Source organism: Callorhinus ursinus, unplaced genomic scaffold, assembly GCF_003265705.2.
Source record: "Callorhinus ursinus isolate GAN/ISIS: 27379988/994484 unplaced genomic scaffold, GSC_fseal_2.0 scaffold6, whole genome shotgun sequence".
Classification (NCBI taxonomy): Eukaryota; Metazoa; Chordata; class Mammalia; order Carnivora; family Otariidae; genus Callorhinus; species Callorhinus ursinus.
The window spans coordinates 30,836,573-30,855,849 of NW_027397068.1; positions in this window are offsets into that span (position 1 = coordinate 30,836,573).

Consider the following 19,277-nt stretch of genomic DNA (forward strand, 5'->3'; position numbering starts at 1 on the left):
TTTGCAGAATATGTTAAAGTCATTTCTGTTCCCCGGCTTATAGGGAAGAGACAGCTCATTTTGGCTGGTCCTTTTAATGTCGTTTGATTTCGAACACTTAGAAAATGGGCTTGCCTTCCTTTTTCTGTTTTTGAAAAAGCTATTATGTTGTTTTAAAACATACATATTTTAGACTCCGGTAATACATGATCCAAATACTAAATGTGAAACAAAATATTTTTTAATATAGTTGATTTATAACACATTACATGCACCAAGCATAGAAAGCAGGTAAAAACAAATTATATGTTTTACTTTACTATGTTAGCAACAGAGTAGTCTGCCTTGCAAAACAATATAAATCATCTTTTACCACTGCTCTCCGAAAGTAATTTGGGGTTAACAAAATCTAAATTGCACCTGTCAGAACTGCCAGTAATATCTTCAATTTTCACTGACTACACTCTCCCTTCTCTCTCTGTATCTTTAGACTAATGGAGCAGTGGCACAGTTTCCACAAAGAAAAACAAAGGTGGAAGAAAGGAAAGGAAGACTTTATAAAGTTTCCTTTGGGTATGTAAGGGGTGGACCCTAGCATATAAGTACACTGGCAAAGTATACCTAAAGTAGGCAGTACCCGTGCACCAGACTGGATAGGTCAGTGTGGTATGTGCCAGAACAGGCCAAAACTCCCTGTTTCTCACATAAATAGAGCAGTTTCTACCTAGCAGTAAAATATATTACTGCTTTATGCGGGGGGGGGGGGGGGGTTTGGACACGACCCTGGCTAAACTGCCTTCTTAAGTATCACAGCACACAATAAGGGTTTCTTTGCTTAGAAATGTAAAAAGAATGTGCTTGCAAATGTTAATTAAATAAAACTGAGAGTAAATACTTTGTGAAGAATAGATAAGAAGGTAGAACAATTAAACCTCAATTGGCAAGGGCCAACTGTGAAAATACAGAAGCTCTGAGCTGGAAGGATTTGATTAGACCTCTATAAATAAAACCCTACATCCCTTTGTAACATCCCAGTGAAGTGGTCATTCTGCCCTTGTTTTAAATACTGTAGGTGTAGAGATAGCCATTACTTCGGAGTGCATCCAACCTCAAGTTCTTACTTAGGGAAATATACTTAATCTGTACCTATACATTCATTTGAATCTGATTCTTCCCCTTCACCTCACACAGCATAGATCTAATCCTCCTACCACCCTTCAAATATCTGAAGACCATTACCATGACTTGTAACTGTCCTTTAACTGAGCCATCACTAACCAAGACTTGTCTTCTAAACCAGTCACAGCAGAAGCTGTATCCATCCACACCACTCAGCAGCTGAAAGAGCCTCAACCCTAAAGCACATTGGTGCTGGTGCTTCTCAGTTGAAGGGCCTGTGCTGTGGTTGTGTAGATGAGTTACTGCTGAAGACACTGGAGCCACACAGGGGAGGTCCTAAGCCTAGAGAGCCCAGAAAGAGCCCTGAGTCCTAATTGAGTTGGTGGCAGCCAACGCAGGCCCTGTAATGTTTCACCTTTGCCAAAAGCCAAACACAGAGATTAGTAATTCATGTCACTGACATTCAACCAAGCCTATAATTTGGAGGTTAGGGCCTTGAGCTCCAGCTCTGCCACTGGCCAGTTGCATGCCCTTGGGCAATCGTCCCCACCATTTCAGAGCTCCCCCTCTGATATTTAAGTCCTATGCTGCTTTTCTGCTTAGAAAGGTGGCCCCTTCTCCTGGCCTTAGCTCCGATGTCATTTCTCCAGGAACCCTGGCCCGACTCCCACCCCTTCCCCACCCTGCGACTAAGCCTCTGTCCGCCTTTGTACCCTCTGCTCACCTCTCTTGTAGCACTTTCTTCGTTGTGTGTTAATAACCTGCTTACTTGTGCCTACCGTGCTGGAAATTCTTTAAGACTAGGACTCAGTCTTGGTTTCCAACACTTGGTTCGGTGCCTGGTGCACAGCAGACCTCAGAAAATATTTCTTGAATTTTAAAAAAAGGAGAGAGGAAAGAGAAGACAGAGAAAGAAGATAAAAGGAGCAAGTTGGAGTACATTATCTAAATAGCCTTGCACAGCTAAAAATCTACAATTTCTGGTTCTTGAATTCCATCCTTAATGTCAACCCCGGGTTTTTAGAAATTCAGATTTGCTCTAGTAAGGGGATGTTTCAAGTGGTTACACCAAATTAGAAAAACTATAAATATATATTCATACATATAATACAATTTTAGGACTGATATTTAGAACTCATTTAGTGAGCCCAGACCTTATTTTGTAGGTGAGGAAACTGAGGCACAACAAAATTAAGTTCCCTGCCTACACCCACCTGGTTAGTGGGGAAATCAGATTTCAAATCCTGATCTCTCTTGCCCCTGAACCAGGATAGCTGGTCCCTCAACTTCTCCCTTTTTGAAAAAGCTGCTACAAACTTGGCTACAAATGGAAGTGACAGACGTTTTCCCTTTTATGTGATGGTTACAGCAATCCACAACTTTCTGGTTACAGATTAAACTTTGAGAAACACCCTTCCCTACCCCTAGACAAATACTGAAAATTAGTCTTCTTTTGTCCCAGAAATGTCAGAGGGTGCTACAATGCTACGCGAATGACTCCTGTAGGTTGTTTGCTAAACAGAGTTGCAGTCATGTGAATTGCTTTCAGCCGGGTTGGGTAACGAGGCTCAATGTTCCGGTGTTAAGCCATAGGGTAGTGCTGCCATGAGACCAGCTTCTTGGCAGATAGCCCCGAGGTGCAGCTGTAAGGTGACCCAGTGCAGGCTTGAGGCCAGGGCCCAGTGCTCAGTGCCAGAAACCTGAGCCAAACATTGGAACTAATTCTCAGGGCACTGAATTGGTCTCAATTAAATTTTTAGATGAAAAGATTTTTTGTTTATCCCAAAGAACCACTTCAATTCATAAACTCATAGGAAAGCTGGGTGTTTTGCCATTATACTTGGAATACTTTCTAGAAGCCAAATCTTTAAAAGACGACAAAGATGATGATGATGATAACTTTAGATGATTTAAGAACTCATAAAAAGATATATATTTTTTTAAAGATTTTTATTTATTTATTTGACAGAGAGAGACAACAGCGAGAGAGGGCGAACACACGCAGGGGGAGTGGGAGAGGGAGAAGCAGGCCTCCTGTCGAGCAGGGAACCCGATGTGGGGCTCAATCCCAGGACCCTGAGACCACGACCCGAGCCGAAGGCAGTCACTTAACCGACTGAGCCACCCAGGCGCCCCTCATAAAAATAGTTTTTGAAAGCAGCATCTTTTATTAGATATGCTGACTGGAGAAATTTTATTTTTCTATGTCTTCGAATATGCTGTATAAGTTGTAAATCTTCAGATGTAAAGTGGTGTTGGAGTGGAAATGGTAGACATAGTGGTTAAGGTGATGGTGATGATTGAACCAAACTCTGAGCCCATACAGATTTGAATTCAGAACCCAGCTCCACTACTTACTAGCAGCTGATCTTGGGTAGTGTACTGTAGTGTAAGCATGGAGACATGGAGACTGTGTTATATATTGGGGTTTTCAACCTGCCTATGGTGGAATCGCCTAGATGCTTTTAGAAGGTATCCCTGCCTGGGCCCCCACCCAGACCAATTAAATTAGACTCTCTGGTGGGACCCAGCATGAATATTTTTGGAATGCTCCCTGGTGATTCAAGTGTTATAGACCAATGGCATAGTGACCAAAACTCTGGTTCTGGAGTCAGATTGCTTGGGGTCACCCTACAGATAAGCCACATCATGGTATTTGACCTTAGACAATATACTTAACCTGTCTGAGCCTCAATGTTCTCACGTATATAATGTGTTAATAAGAGTTTAATGTAGGGGCGCCTAGCTGGCTCAGTTGGAAGAGCATGTGACTCAGTGAGTTCAAGCCCCACATTGGGTGTAGAGATTACTAAAAAAAATAAATTTTAAGAAAAGAGTTTAATGTAGGGTGGTTAGAGGATTAAGTTAAATAACTCATGTAAAATGCAGCACAGTGCCCATGACGTAGTGAGTGTTCAATTACAGCTGCTATTTTTATTTTTATTATCCATGATTCCTTTAATTCACCTTGGGTTTAAGGCCCAGTTTGATCCTGTTCACAGTCCTACAGAGAAGACTAAAAAATCAGAAGTAGCTTACTAGTGAACATGAAAATAAGTGGAAAATTCTACAAGGATAAGTATCTGTATGTAACCTTCTTGTCAGATTTTGAGTGAGAGGATAAAGTTCAGGGTCTTCACTGACTCGAGCCCGAATGGGACCTACTGTTTATCATTTCTCCACCTCATAGAGTCTTGTATAGAAAAAACAAAAACAAAAACAAAAACCCTGGAAATATGTAAACACAGAGGCAATCAAGGGAAATAAATTTTGGAAGGCGGGCAATGGAGGCTGGAGACACCCAGCTAGGAAGATATCTCAGAGCTCAACATTGCGTCTCCGTAGCTGTCAGACTTTAATATCAGAGAATCATCTGGATGCTTGTGAAAACAAAGATTGCTGGGCTGTACCCCCAGAGATTCTGGGAGTAAGTCTGGAATGGGACCTAAGAATCTGCATTTTAACAAGTTCCCAGATGACAGTGATGCTGCTGGTCTGGGGATCACACTTTGAGAACCCCTGGTGGCTTGATGTGTAGCTCTTGTGTTCTTAGGCCCTGTTGGCTGTTTAGGTTCCTTTCCCATCTGCACCCATACAGAGTTGGTGGATACCCCCCAAATCTCTTTCTCCTGATGACCCACATGCAGCCATCAAACAGTGTTGGTTTTCTGTTCAGTAGTCTTTTTTCAGCCTGGAGTTTTGAATTGCACTTTCCTCTGCCCCCTTGGAGATGGCTTGTTGTATAGTCTTAAGCTCTGACAGTAGAGTTCCATGGTTCTTTTCAGAGAATGGTTGGGTGTTAGTCTTTGCCCCATGACCAGCCACACACCACCTCATTTACAACTCCCCCACGGCTCTTGCATATCAAGACAGAGCCCAGACCCAGAAGCACAGAGTGAGTGTCCTTCTACCAGAGGCCTCTGACTCCTACCTAGCACAGGTCAAACTCAGGAATCTGGGATTTGGGGGTACAATATCAACTTCTTTTATTTAAAGAACATCAGGGCTTATAGGCACATTTAGATTTGGTACACATACAGATCAAACTGTAGCCATCCTGGGTCACATATGTTACCAGAAACTTGCAATGATAAAGGACTGTAAGTTTGAAATGCTCACACTGAATCCTGCTTCCAAACCATCTTATGCTTCCAATTTCACAGTTTCTTTAATATCACTTTTATCATAGTTATCCAGACTCAAAACTTGGCCATAATGATCTCTAATGTTTGTTGAGTACTTAATCCTCACAACAACCATATGAATGGATACTATCTACTTTATGTCTGAGGAAACGAAGGTTTAGCAAGGTTAAGTCATAACTAGAATATAAGTTCCAGAATCTTTGTCAATTTTATTCTCTGATAATAGCCCAAGTGCCTAGAACAATGCCTGGCTCATACTGGTGTTCAATATTTATTGAATGAACAGAGGGTCATAAAATAAACACATAGGTTGTGGGATTTGAAACCAGATCTGGCTTAACCACTACCCTACACTTGCTCTTGCTTCAACTTCAACCTTCCTTTTGTCACCCCATGAACTTATTCCCCCAAATCGGTTATGAGTCCTAGCAAGTCCATATCATGGTGTTTCTTGCATTTGCCTCCCTTTTTCCATTTCTGCTGCCACCAACCTAGTTAAATAATTGCTATTTATTTCCTGAACTATTGCTATTCTGTCCCCACTGCAGTCTTTGCAGGACCCTGAGCTGCCTACACAGCTACACAGATAGCTTTTTTTTTCCTTTTTTTTTTTTTTTTTTTTTGAGAGAGAGAGCAGGGGTTGGGAAGGGCGGAAGAAGAGAGAGAATCTTAAGTGGGCTCCAGTGTGGAGCCTGACATGCGGCTCGATCTCACGATCCTGAGATCATGACCTGAGCCAAAATCAAGAATCAGACGCTTAACGGACTAAACCACCCAGGTGCCCTGATAGCTTTTTTTCTTAAAGCCACATTCCATTCACATTGTACTTCTGCTTAAAGACAAGGGAGATAGTGTGGTATAATGAAAAACTAAGGAACTAAGAAAACCAGGGCTCTGGTCTCAATTCTGTGACTTTGACCATGTTACGTATGCATGCTGGGCTTCCCTCTCACCATTAGTAGCATTAGGAAGTTAGACTGGGTGACCTCTTCCTACTCTAGCATTGTCTGGTGGTTGGATGCAGGGGCTATTACACCCAGTCAGTGGAATCCTACCTGGCAGCAGTCGTGCCCACCAGGGGTTTAGAGTAAGATGAATACATACATTTTTATCAAAGCAGAGCAGTGTAAGTACCATAAAGGGGTAAAATGAGGAGGGAGGGAGAGATCATATCTGGTTACTAATGGCGGGCACGGACAGGCATAGATGCCGATCTTCCTCTGACGTCAGCCCGTCTCTGGTGTGCAAGTCCTCACCTCTCTAATAAGAGGAGAAGCTGCTGAGATCCCAATAACTTTAAGCTGCTGCAGAAATCCATCATGAACACTAACTTTCTAATTCAGAAGTTGTTGGCTCAAGACACACAAATTGGTCTAATGCTTAGGAAACTGCTTACAGGGGCAAAGAGAGAATGAAAATGGTTGTCATGTTTCTGATAAATGCTCTATGTCTTCCTCTGCCACTTACTGGTCAGGTGCCCTTGAGCTGGTCCCTTATCCTCTCTGAGCCTTGATCTCACCTCAGTTCCTCATCTAGAGGTTGGGGATAATAGTATGCCCCTTGCAGGACTGTGCTGAGGGAATAAATTAGATGTCGTATGTAAAGCCCCTAGTGTAATGTCTGGAGCATGGTAGGCATTCAGGAAATCTTATATTCCATCTTACTGCCTGACCCCCTAAGCAGGTCAATGTTTAGCAACATCTTTTAAAAAAAACCCTTGTGGGGAGGGATGCCTGGGTGGCTCAGTTGGTTAAGCGTCTGCCCCAGGGTCCTGGGATCAAGCTGCATCAGGCTCCCTGCTCAGTGGGGAGTCTGCTTCTCCCTCTCCTGCTCCCCACTGCTTGTGCGTGTGCGCTCTCTCTGACAAATAAATAAAATCTTAAAAATAAAGAATATTAAAAAAAAAAACCCTGTGGGGAGGGCTGGGAAGGCGAGAGAGAGAGAGAGAGAAAGAGAGGGAGAGAGAACTCATAGTATTTTATATACTCTGCCCTTGCATACATTCGGATTTTGGAAATTATTTGCCATATTTACTTAATAAGCGTCCTCACCTAGCTAGTAAAAGGACAAGGTAGAAAGGGCAAATCAGTAGTTGTCCCTGGTTTATCTGTGGATAAAGGACTAGGAAATCGGGAGGTCCGGCAAGCAGCATTATCGCTTCCTCCAGGTGAACTGATAGAGGCTTAGAAAAACAACTGTGCCCCGGCCAGGGTGGCCTAACCTTGCACCTCTCACTTTCCTCCTGTAGTTATCAGTTCTCTGAGCAGTGGCTTTCGCTGTATCTAGGGTTGACAGTCATCATAAAAACGAAGGAAAATTTATGTGGCAAAAAAATTACACTTCATTAAACTTTGGAATGAGGAAATATGTGTGTAGGGTAGAATTATTATTTTTTTAAGTTTATTTATTTTTTTAGTAATGTCTGCACACTCATGATCCTGAGATCCAGAAGTGCACCCTCTTCCAACTGAGCCAGCCAGGTGACCCGAGAATTATTATTTTTTAGAAAATAAGGAACATCGTTCATTCAACCTTCACATATTTATTGATGGCTACGCTTGTGACAAGTAGAGTTCTAGGCACTGGGGATACAGCAGTGACTAAAACAAAAATCCCTGCATTCTTGGAGTTCAAGTTCTGGTGGGAGATGTAGAAAACAAACAAAATAAATTAGTTACATAGTATTATTAGGAAGTAGTTAGTGCTAAGGAGAAAAACGAGGCAGGAAAGGAGACCATAGAATATCAATGGGGATGAACTGTTGAAATGTTAGATAGTAGTCCAAGGAAGGTCTCACACAAGGTGTTTTTGAAGTAAAGACTGGATGGAAGTGACAGGTCAGCCATGAGGATGTGTAAGGGACAACTTTTAAGGCAGGGGAAGAGTAACTGCAGAGGTCCTGAGGTGGGAGGGTGCCTCGCGTGTCTGTGTCTGAGGAACAGCCAGGGGGTCAGCGGGTGAGCTGAGGGTGTAGGGGAAGCAGCTGGAGATGAGGTCATGGAGGAAACAGGCTGGTTGTGTTGGGACTTACAGGACATGGTAAGGATTTTGGCTTTCAGTCAGAGTAAGAAAAGAAGCCACCCAGGAGTTTGGGCAGAGGGATGATAAAGTATTTTATAACCTATATTTATTGAGTGCTTCCTCTGTTAGACTCTATTTTAAATGCTTTATTTGTAATCTTCATAATAACCTTGTGAGGTAGGACCCACTATCTTCTGCCACTTTACAGTTGAGGAAACAGGCCCAAAGAGGTTAAGTACATTGCCTGAGGTCACACAGCTAGTAGGGACTTGGCCAAAATTTAGACCCAGGTCACTCTTTACAACCTCATTGTCCTGATGCCACAAATGCTTAAGAGACTGAGACCAAGTTCCTTTTTTTTTCTTCCTTGATATCTGTATTTCCAAAGCACACTTACAAGGAAATTCCTTCATACTCATTCATAAATATAGAACTTCGTCACTTAAACTGATAAATATTCCCAGTATTCTGCTTTGTAATTTCAAGTTTTTTTTAAAAAAGCCTTCAGATTAGCATATTAGCAAGCATGTTGACATGTTGCTCTTTAATTATGCAGACAGCTATTTCTTTTTTGCTCCTAATATAGAGGTTGATTGGGAAACATTTTATTGCTTACAACCTTACCCTAGTGCTGCCTAAATCACCACTATATGATTTGGCATCTATAATTTATCATTGCCCTCTGCTATTAGATGAAATGCCCTTTAAAGCATTCCATAGCAAGGTGAACACAAGTCAAGCTTGCAAAGTTCGAGAAAAAAGAATTGCAAAGAGTCATTAAAGAATAATGAAAGTTGATTTATACAGCATACAATATCAGGGCTGCCCAGTTTAACAAATGTAATTATTCCAAGTCATTTTCAGAAGGCATCTAAATTTCAGCACCTCATTTTCATCATCTTTTAAGGAATAACAACAAAAATACCTTATTTTTATAAAGTCTCTAAAAGCCAAATCTTTAATTTATCTTCTGGATTTCACTAAAGCTAAGGCTGAAACAATAGACAATTTTAAATACAGGAAACCCAGATTCCTTTTACCGCTTTGTGGCTTTAACATTCTACTGCTGTAGCCAAGAGTCCTTGGCTTCTGGGGCCAACTGCCTTTTGCATGCTGATTTTCCAGAGTCTCTTAGGAGTTGTTACTTCTGAGTACTATCTACCATGACTTCAGTCCCTATAGGCAGCGGGGGGGGGGGGGGGGGGGGGGGGGGGGTGGGGGGGGCGGAGGTTGGTAATGAAAACATGGGGAAAAAATCCCTCCCAGTAGAATCATCAACTCAATTTCATTTTTGTGTTGCAGCCAGACCACTTAGCTGTCCCTCCAGCTGCCTGCAAACATATATGCCTCTCAGGTGCCTATCGTTGAAGGACTACAACCCAGACCTTAAGAACAAGAATAAAGTTTTCTATCGTAGTATTTTTCAGTACAATGGGTGATGTGTGAGGAGGTGTGTGTATGTGTGCACACAGCATGCCAACCACTCAAGGATTCGTGGCATTCAGAATAAGGAAGATGGTCCCAATAGAATTCTGTCTATTCTTCATAAACTCTATTTAATTTTTCCTTCCAACCCCTCAGAACCAAAGGGACTAAAAATCCTGGCCTTAAGACCTCAGAAACCATATTACTGAGTTATGTGAAACAGGAATCCGGGACATTTTTGGTACTGATTTTTACGTGGAAGTTATTTTGATACGGAAACAACTAAATCAAATCTAACAAAGGTCTTTTGAGAAGAAATGGTTAAAAGGGCATGTTTTGTGGCCAGGAAAACCACAGCAAAGTATTCCAATTAGGAATAAATTAAAGAGTGCTATACTTTTCTGGAAGGGCCAGGAAGTCAAACTCTTGGCCTTGAGCTGCCTCTCACCCCCACCCTCGCTGACCCTGAGAACAAGTCACTCCCGCCTCTTTGTGAACGCAACAGTTGGTGCCAAGTCTTGCCACTCCTCTGCGGAAAAGAGCCAGGGATTTTCACCCGAGGCTGCCAGCCAGCATCAAAGTCAGAGGGAGGTAGCTGAGGTGCCAGGGGGCTTTCTGTAGTGCCCTCATGCCAGCTTTCTGTCTACAAAGGAAAATTCACTCAACTCGCGAAAGCCAAATCTGACATATTTAAAGGTCTCCCAAAGAAGTTTCATAAGCTGTTTTTCTACTAGAAGAGTAAGCGCTCGTTTCCCAGATTATGTTTTCTCTTTTCCTTAAATTCAGCAGCGCTCTTAATCCATGACACTCATTGGCATATAAAACACTCCTGCTGTCTTCCATAATCAGTTTAAAGCTTACAGCCGTGACATCTTGGTACTTTGTGTTGATTGATTGCCTTTCGCTAACACCTGATGACCATTTGTTTCTAACATTCTTGAGAAAACCTGTGCAGCTGACGTGAGAGGTTAGTGGGGGAACCGGGGCTATGAGGTAAGGGGCCCAAGACAGCTGAATTCGATCACGATGTCATGCACTCTTGAGTTCTTTATCATAGAGTATTTTGCTCTTTGGACAGCATCCTAAACCTACCTGTCTTTCAAGGTCTAGCTCGGTTCCCGCCTCCCGCCCAAAGCCTTGCCTGACAACTTAAGTCCTCACTGAGCTCTTCCTCCGGGACCACCCGAAGCCCTGTTATGTGTGCAGCTGCTATGGCATTTGGATATGTCATCATACGCCACCATTGATGCACTGACTTTTTCCAAGTCAAGGGCCACGTGCTCTCTCCGGCTCGCTGACTGTGCCTAGCATAGTGGTGAACACACGTGAACAGTTGGTGGTAGAAGTGAGTTGAACTGACACAGCCTTTTTCATCATTTCTTCTATTATCCTACCGAAAGCTGGAGTTTTATTTCTCCCTTCACTATGGGTCCCTCAGTGACTCAGAAGCATCCAGAGTGAGCTGCAAGTTGGATCACTCCTGGAATAGGCTCATCACTTGTGTATTTTGGCGTGGACATCACTTTTCTCTATCAACCATGGAAAATGGGAGACGAATTACATCCCTTATGATTGCGGTCATTAGGGAATCAGCAATGAGGATAAGGAGGAAAAAATAAGTAATGGAACAGAGAAAGAAAATAAATATAGAAAAGGATGAGAGGAAAAGAGATGGGGGAGAGGCAAACAAAGACAACCCACCAATCCTACTCTGATGTAAATAGATTTTCCTTTTTAATGACATAGCAGAAAGACTCCTTGCATGTGCGTTTAATAGATGATGGCTTGCACACCTTAATAATGTCAGCTTTGTAGGGAACTGTATGCGGAAAGAAGTGCCTTTTCTGGGTGAGTTAGGAATAAGCTGGAGAGGCAGTGACTTTGGGGGAAAGTAAAAGCAACAGCCTAGCAACACTGGCGCATTGTGTGCGGCAGTAAGAAATGACAGCTCAGAATGAGGCCGGCTCCTCTCTCATGTGATCAGCTTGCTATGCCCTCAATGAGTCCATGAGATTTCGTGTTTTATAGGTTGAGCTTCCCACTGGCAGCAGCTGAAGCAGTTCATTATGCACATCGGTCACGTGATCCACTTCATCAACCAAATGGAACTGGGAGAATAAGTCACCCTAACAAGATCCTTCAGTGCACTCTTAAAAACTACTTACAGATGTACTCTTCCTCTGAACGGATACAATGAGTTTCCTTGTACTGTGCCACATGATACAGGAAATGCATTATCCCCCTCCAAATTCAGACATACCAGGAGGAAGCACGTGAAAAGAAAGCAGCTCACAAAAGCACACACAGCTTTTGCAAAAGTCCTGAGAGGGGCTCATACACCAATTTATGACAACGGCAGATAAAATCCCAGTCCTCTGAAGCTCGGTTCATTACCAATGCTAATGTCCACACAGGGAAAGGAAACCCCATTGGTATTCAGCGTCGACACAAACACTGCTAATGCTTTTTATTTATGGTTGTCACTGAGTCCCCTCAGCAGTATGCCAGATCTCCATTTGTGTTGTAACTTTAGCTACTTTATGGGCTTTCATGACTAGCTATGTTATGTACCCATAGGCGATTTGTGCTTTCGAACCGTGGCTGGTAACATAAGCAGCCACACTTCGGATCTCGAGTCAGGGCAATTTCGTTCACATGCAGAACAGGTAGAGTGAATATTTTTGTCGGTAGTCCAGGATTAGATTCACTTGTCACTGTTAAATCTTCTGATTTCAGTTGGTGTGATCAATTTATCATTCATTCAGTCAGACAACAAATACTCATTGAATACGTACCATGTGCCAGGCACTGTTCCAGGTACGGGGGATATAACAGTGAACAGACAGAGTCCTACTGTCATCAAAAGGTACATTCTAGAGGCGGACAGGGGGAGGCAGTAAACTAGTAAATATGTAATATGTCAGAGAGTGTGTCAGTCAGGATAGGCTAGTTATCTTGTGGCAATAAACAATCCATCGCAGTGGCTTAAAAGGACAAAGTTTATTTCTCACTTACACTGCATGTTCATTGCATGTCAGCTGGGGCCTCTGTGCACCTTTACTCCGGAACCCAGGCTGCCTGGAGAACCATCACCTGGAGTATGGCTAGTCTGCATGGGAGAGGGAGTAGATACAGTGGTGAATTGCACACACGTGGCACTTCTACTCACATGTCACTGGACAAAGCAAGTCACGTGGCTGCATCCACCTTCAAAAGGTAGGAAGTGCAACCATACCATGTGTTTGGGAAAATCAGACACGCTTTGTGGGCAGAACTGTCCCAGATGATAACAAGTGCTATGAAGAAAAAATGCAAGGTAGAGGAGATGGTGTACGGGTAGGTGGTTTCTGCTTGATGTGGAGGGTCAGGAAAGGTCTGTTTGATAAGGTGACGTTTGAGGAGAGATCCTAAGAGAGAGAGAGCCATTTGGATGGGGGTAGAGACTACTTTCTATGGAGGATACAGCAAGGGCAAAGTGTGCCTGGCATGTGTGAGGAATTGCAATTTGAGGTGGCCAGTGTGCAGTGAGCAAGGGAAGAGCTGTAGGAAGTTAGGTCAGAGAGGTCATAGAATCGTAGGACACTAGGTAGCACCTATGACATGGGCAATGGACATTGCAATTTTTTGTGTAAAGACATGGTCTGAGCTAGGTTTTAAAAGGGTCCTTGTGGCTGCTGTGTGGGCCCAGCAGGGAGCAGTTAAGAGGCTTTTTAAATAATCCAAGTGAGGTAAGGGGTGGATGGGTCATGGTCAGATTCTGGGTATAGTTTGAAGGTAGAGCCAACAGAATTGGGCAGTGTATTGCTTAAAAGAGAAAGAGAAGATTTCAGGATGACTTCAAGGGTTTGTTTCTTCTAGTAATCCTTGGATATACACGAGGATTACCTTGTATGGTTTTTTAGAATCTTCACATTTGGCAATATCACTATAGTGTATAACCTCCTCCATAAATGCGTTGAGAGTTGGACAGCCAAGTGGAGATATGGATGCTGGGCAGTCAGCTTGAGTTATGCACCAGCTAAGGGACTTATCTCCCCACATTGGCCTGATATGTGCTGTTCCTTAAGGTTTATGATCCAAGTTCATTTGTAAAACCAGAGAAATGAACTTCATAATTACAAGCAAAAAAGCTTATGACCTCCTCATCCCCACCTTATCCCACCCCTCCATTCCTCCGTGAACCTTAGATAGCACTACCAAGAAACCCACCTATTACAACACGAGGTCTATCCTCAGTGGACGCTAGTATAGTGATATGTCACCTCCATTCCTCCGAGAAATTGTTTGAATAGAAATCTTAATAAAACAACATTATGATGTTCTTCTGAATAGTGTGTCCCCTCTTTCTGCTCACCCTGTCTTCTTGTAACATGGCTCTCCACAACACTACCACACAGTAAATGGCATGAGAACTCCCTACCACACCTGGGCGTTCTCATAGATCTTCTCCAGAGGAAGAGAGCATAGGTTGAATGCAAAGTTTGCAAACTACCATAAGGGAACGAATAAGTAAAGGTCAATGCTGTTTGTGAAAACTATATTTTTGCAGTATTGGTACTCCAAAGCATTTATGCATTCAACCAATCTTCTTGAACTCCTATATGTGCCACCACTTCTAAGGTTCTAGGCACCGAAGACATAGCCATGAATAGAATATATAAGGAATTCTTATTGTTGGAAACTTGGAAAGTGTAGAAAAGTATTTTTTAAAAGATAGAATTTCCACTAAAACAATGCTATTCCACTAAAACATGCTATTAATATTCTGGTGCCCGGTCTTTTTCTAAGCATACATACCCTTCCTTTCTGCTTTTCTGAATAAAATTTACAACTTTAGACTTATATAATACATTAAAACATTTTTCCTTATAAAAACAAATCATAGCAGATGTACAGTATTTGTTGAATGAATTAATTGTTTATGGAAACAATAAGTTATACAGAAGCAAAAACTCAAAAATGAAAGTCAGCGATAATACCACTACTAAAAGATAATATCACCATTAATAGTTTGGGTTATTCAATATGGTTTTGAATAATCAGCACATTTTTACAATATTGCTCCACGACAAATGATTTTCTTTTTAAATGAAAACTTTCTCTTTTTTTTTTCTAATTACAAAAGTAACATGCCGTTGTAGCTATTTTGGAAAATACTGAAAATGAGAAAAAGAAAAACTAAGTCATTCAGAGTCCCACTGCCCAGTGGCAGTTCTGTTTTGAACATTTTCCAATTGTCAGGAGGCAAGAATTCCTGTCGCCTTCCATGGTCCTTATAGCTGGACTAAGAATCAAATTGACATAAGGCAGATTAACAGGAGAAAATCAAATTTAATAGCATACACACAGGGAATCCACACAGACATGGAAATTCCAAAGACAGACAAAATGAGGTCTGTATGTCATTCTGAACTAAGAAGGGGGTAGGGCCTAGGACTTCAGAGGAAAGGAATGTACTTCACAGGGTGATAAGAAGAGCAGATGATTGGTAATTAGATATTTGCCCTGCCATACAGATGGGTCACCCGGATAAAATTTATCTCTGCTAATAACCCTTACTCTGGGAAGAACCCCCAGTTTAGATTCTTCTATGTAGTTAAGGAAGGGACAAAGATTTCTCTTGAGCCTGTAGGGTCTTGATTGCCTTCGGCTCAGAATAATCTTCATGCCAAAGTGGCCCATCTTGGGGTGGCATGCCCTTAGTCTCTACACAATCTTTTCAGAAATTTTTTACCATCTTTTCTCTGAGCAGTACAGTAGGTTAGTTAAGAACCTGGGCAAGTTACGTAACCTCTCCGAGCCTCAGATTCTTCATCTATAAAACAAAACTAGTAACACCCAGTTTGTAAGATTGGTATGAAATATAAATGAGAGAAAACATACAAACTACTTCGCCCAGTATCTGACACATGATAAATGCTCAATATGAGAACTCTTACTATTTTGCAAGATATTCTACATAGCTGGTCATACTTCATATATACATTTTTACTCTTTTTTTTTTAACTTAACATCGTGTCATTAAATTTTAAATTTTGAGACAATTTCAAATTTTCAGAAAAGTTGTGACTAAGGTACAAAGACCCTTTCTTCCCCCAACTGTTCGAAAGGATGTTGCCAATCTGATTCCCCCATCATGCCTGAATATCATAGTGCACATTTCCTCAAACAGAAACATTCCCTTCTAGAACTCCAGTCCAAACAGCAAAATTGGGAAATTAACATTGACACATTGAGGTCTAATGTTCAGATGCCAATCAAATTTCTCCATGGCTCGATAATGTACTTTATAGCAAATGGATTGTAGCTCAGAACCACATGATGCAATTATTTCTCATATCTCCTTAGTCTCCTTCAGTCTAGAATATAGCCTCCTTTCCTTCACTTCTATATCCTTGACACTTTTAAAGAATACAGACCAGTTATTTTGTAGAATGTCCCTCCATTTGTGTTTGATGTTTTTTCATGATTAAGTTCTATGTCTTTAAAAAAAAAAAAGTTCTATGTCTTTGTCAAACACCACAGATGTGATGCTATGTTCTTGTTGTTGTATATTATGAGCTAGCATAGCCTCTTTGGCTGTAAGAACCCGTGCTGGACCACCTTCCTACACAGATACCCCTCTCATCCCTCCTGGGCTCTGAAATCCTATACTGAGTTACCTCTCTGCAGGGATGCCCTCTTCACACTGCCTGGACTCAAACACCCCACATACGAGGTTAACCCTTTGTAAGAATAATCCCCTTGCCCCACGTGGGCTCTGAAGCCCCATGCTGGGCTGCCCCCCAATTCCCAATCCTCAACCCACCCAGGATCCAGCAACCTGCACTGAGCCATCCACTCAGCCAGCTTTGGTTCTGACACTGAGCCAAGCCAGCCCTCTGCAGGAATGCCCCTCTTGTCTTACTTGGGCCCAACACCCTCCACCAGACCTCCCTCTCATCCAGATGCCCTCCTCACCCCAATTTTCTGGGGTTCTAATTCTTTAAAGATTTGTATTCTCTCTGTATCGGTTTTTCCTCAAACTATAGATATCTCTGTATATATTATTGACGGTCCATCAAATACTGTTTTCAACAACAATCTAAAAATACTTATACAATAAAATATAAGCTTATTTGGTTCAACCAGGATGTTTATTTTATAGCCACATACTCTTTAGTGTCGGTGCTTTGTGTTTAAAATTGGGTTGGCAACACAATGATCATTAATGTGGCAATATTCAACTTTTAATGTTTTGGTAATCTTTAGATTGGCATTCCTGGCGTCAAAGTAACAAAAACCATCTTGCTTTCTGTTTGATGAAAATCATAGTGAATTCTCTTACCAATCAGAAAGGTAAAGTTGCTCTTTTTCAGTGATCAGATGCAATTTAGTCTCTTAATGTATTTAATAAATTAATTTTGATTTTCCATCCTAAAAATAGCCATGCTACTTTAATTGTCACAGGCTAATGAGAAAAGAGCTGGGCCGACTTAACACATAGATGATGCGTTCATGCAAAGTGAAGTCCAAAGGAATTGTGGCACCAGCATAAATGAAGTTTTACAGTAGTTCAAAGAGAAAAATGGAGAGAAAATTGAGTCATTACAGGTCTCATGGTTGCATAGGCTGAACTCAAAAGAAGCTAGGCAAAGCAGTCACTTAATTCAGATTATAAGCAGATGTGTTGGTTTGATTCTGTGTTTGACATCCCAGCTTGCAAATATTCTCCATGAAGAACTTTTCTAAAGAATTGATTTATCAATATAATAAATATTATATTTTGGAGTGAGCCATTTTTAAATCATTGGACCAATTAAAATAATCAACTGATTCAAATGAGTAACCTGATGGGAGGAAAAATTATAATAATGATAATGATTCAGAATCAAAGACTGTCCGTCACTTTCAACATCAAATATTTAGGTCAACAGTTGAAAGATAAAATGCAAAAAAGCATCTTCATTTGCTTTTATACTGACAGGTATAAATTAAACCCAACATTGGCTATTTCATCTCAGCAATATATTACCCCTTTTACACTAAATTATTGTTTTTTATTTGAATTTATCTGGTGATGTCATTTTTATTTAATTTGTAAATTTGATTTGTTCTACTAGTTTATTTTTTAAAGATTTTATTTGACAGAGTGCGTGCATGAGAGAAAGAGAGCGAAAGAGAGAGAGCACGAGCGCACAAGCAGGGGGAGCAGCAGAGAGAGAGGGAGGCAGACTCCTAGCTGAGCAGGGAGCCCGATGCAGGGCTGGTTCGCAGGACCCCGGGACCATGACCTGAGCTTAAGGCAGATGCTTAGTTGACTGAGCCACCCAGGCACCCCCTTATAGTTTTTTTAAATTGCAAAAACCACATACCATAAAATTCACCATCTTAACCAATTTTAATTGTACAGTTTGGTAGTGTTAAGTATACTCACATTGTGCAGGAGATCTCTAGAACTTTTTCATTTTCTGTTCCTATAGCTTTTAGTGAGCTACGAGTATGAAGCATTTATACCTAATCATATATTGGTACATATTTAAGGAATGATATAATGAAAATTACTTAAGCCAACATGGGGGAAGTTTCAAGAGAACTTTTTCCTTTGGGGGGAAAAACAAGTTTGAGAAACACTAATCAAGATGACATCTATGTTTCAATTAAAATGTTTGCTTAACCACCCCCCCTTTTCCCTCGTGGCTAGATAGCTTGGAGTGAGCTGTTTTGGAGGTGGACAGTGATTCCTCATTTCTTGAAAAAGCAGAGCCAGAGGAGAGCATAGAGGTTTTCCCGACCTGTATTCAAAATTTCCTTTTTAATAATAGGTATAATATGAACACAATACTGCCTTTCAAATTACTTTTCAAAATAGTTTCAAATCCATTATCCTATTTTTGAGGCCCCATTGTGAATCTCTAAAGTTAGTTTCCTTTAAAGCCAAACATCATGGCTAAGTTTGAGATGTTATACCTTTAATCATCCTAGCCAGTGCTGCTGAGAGTCTTGCTCCTTAGTGACCTGACAGAGGGGAGGAAGAAGGCTGTGTCCAGGGGCTGTGATTGTTCTTTGAGTCTGCTGTGGTCCAGGCCTTGGTAAGAAAACAAACGAATGCTGACGATCTCCTCTGGAAAACTAGATGGAAGTGTTTTCAGCTTAAAAGCTCAGATGTTGACCCTCCTAAGGCTTCATTTTCTGTTGTTGTTAGGATTTGCTATTTTACTTTTCGGAAATAAGAAATTATTCAAAGTCCCCATAAATAATCATTGGTTATGAGGGAGAAAGCAAGAAGGAAAGGGCAAGAAGGGAACATTTACTGAGAACTTACTACCTGCCAGGCACTGTTCTAGAAGATTTATATCATCCATCTTACCTTATCCTGACAGTCTCTCCGGGAGTCGGTTCTGCCCTCTTTTTAGAGCTGAAACTCTGAGAGAAAGTAACTTGCCTAAGGGCACACAACTTGTAAGTGAGTGAACTGGGACCCACACTCAGGTTTGTTTGATTACAAAACTACTCCGCCTGTGCAAGCGAGAAACTTGTTAAGACACTTGTTAAACTTGTTAAGACAGACTCAGCGTGGTCAGTGCTCTCTGCCACACATCTTGCTTG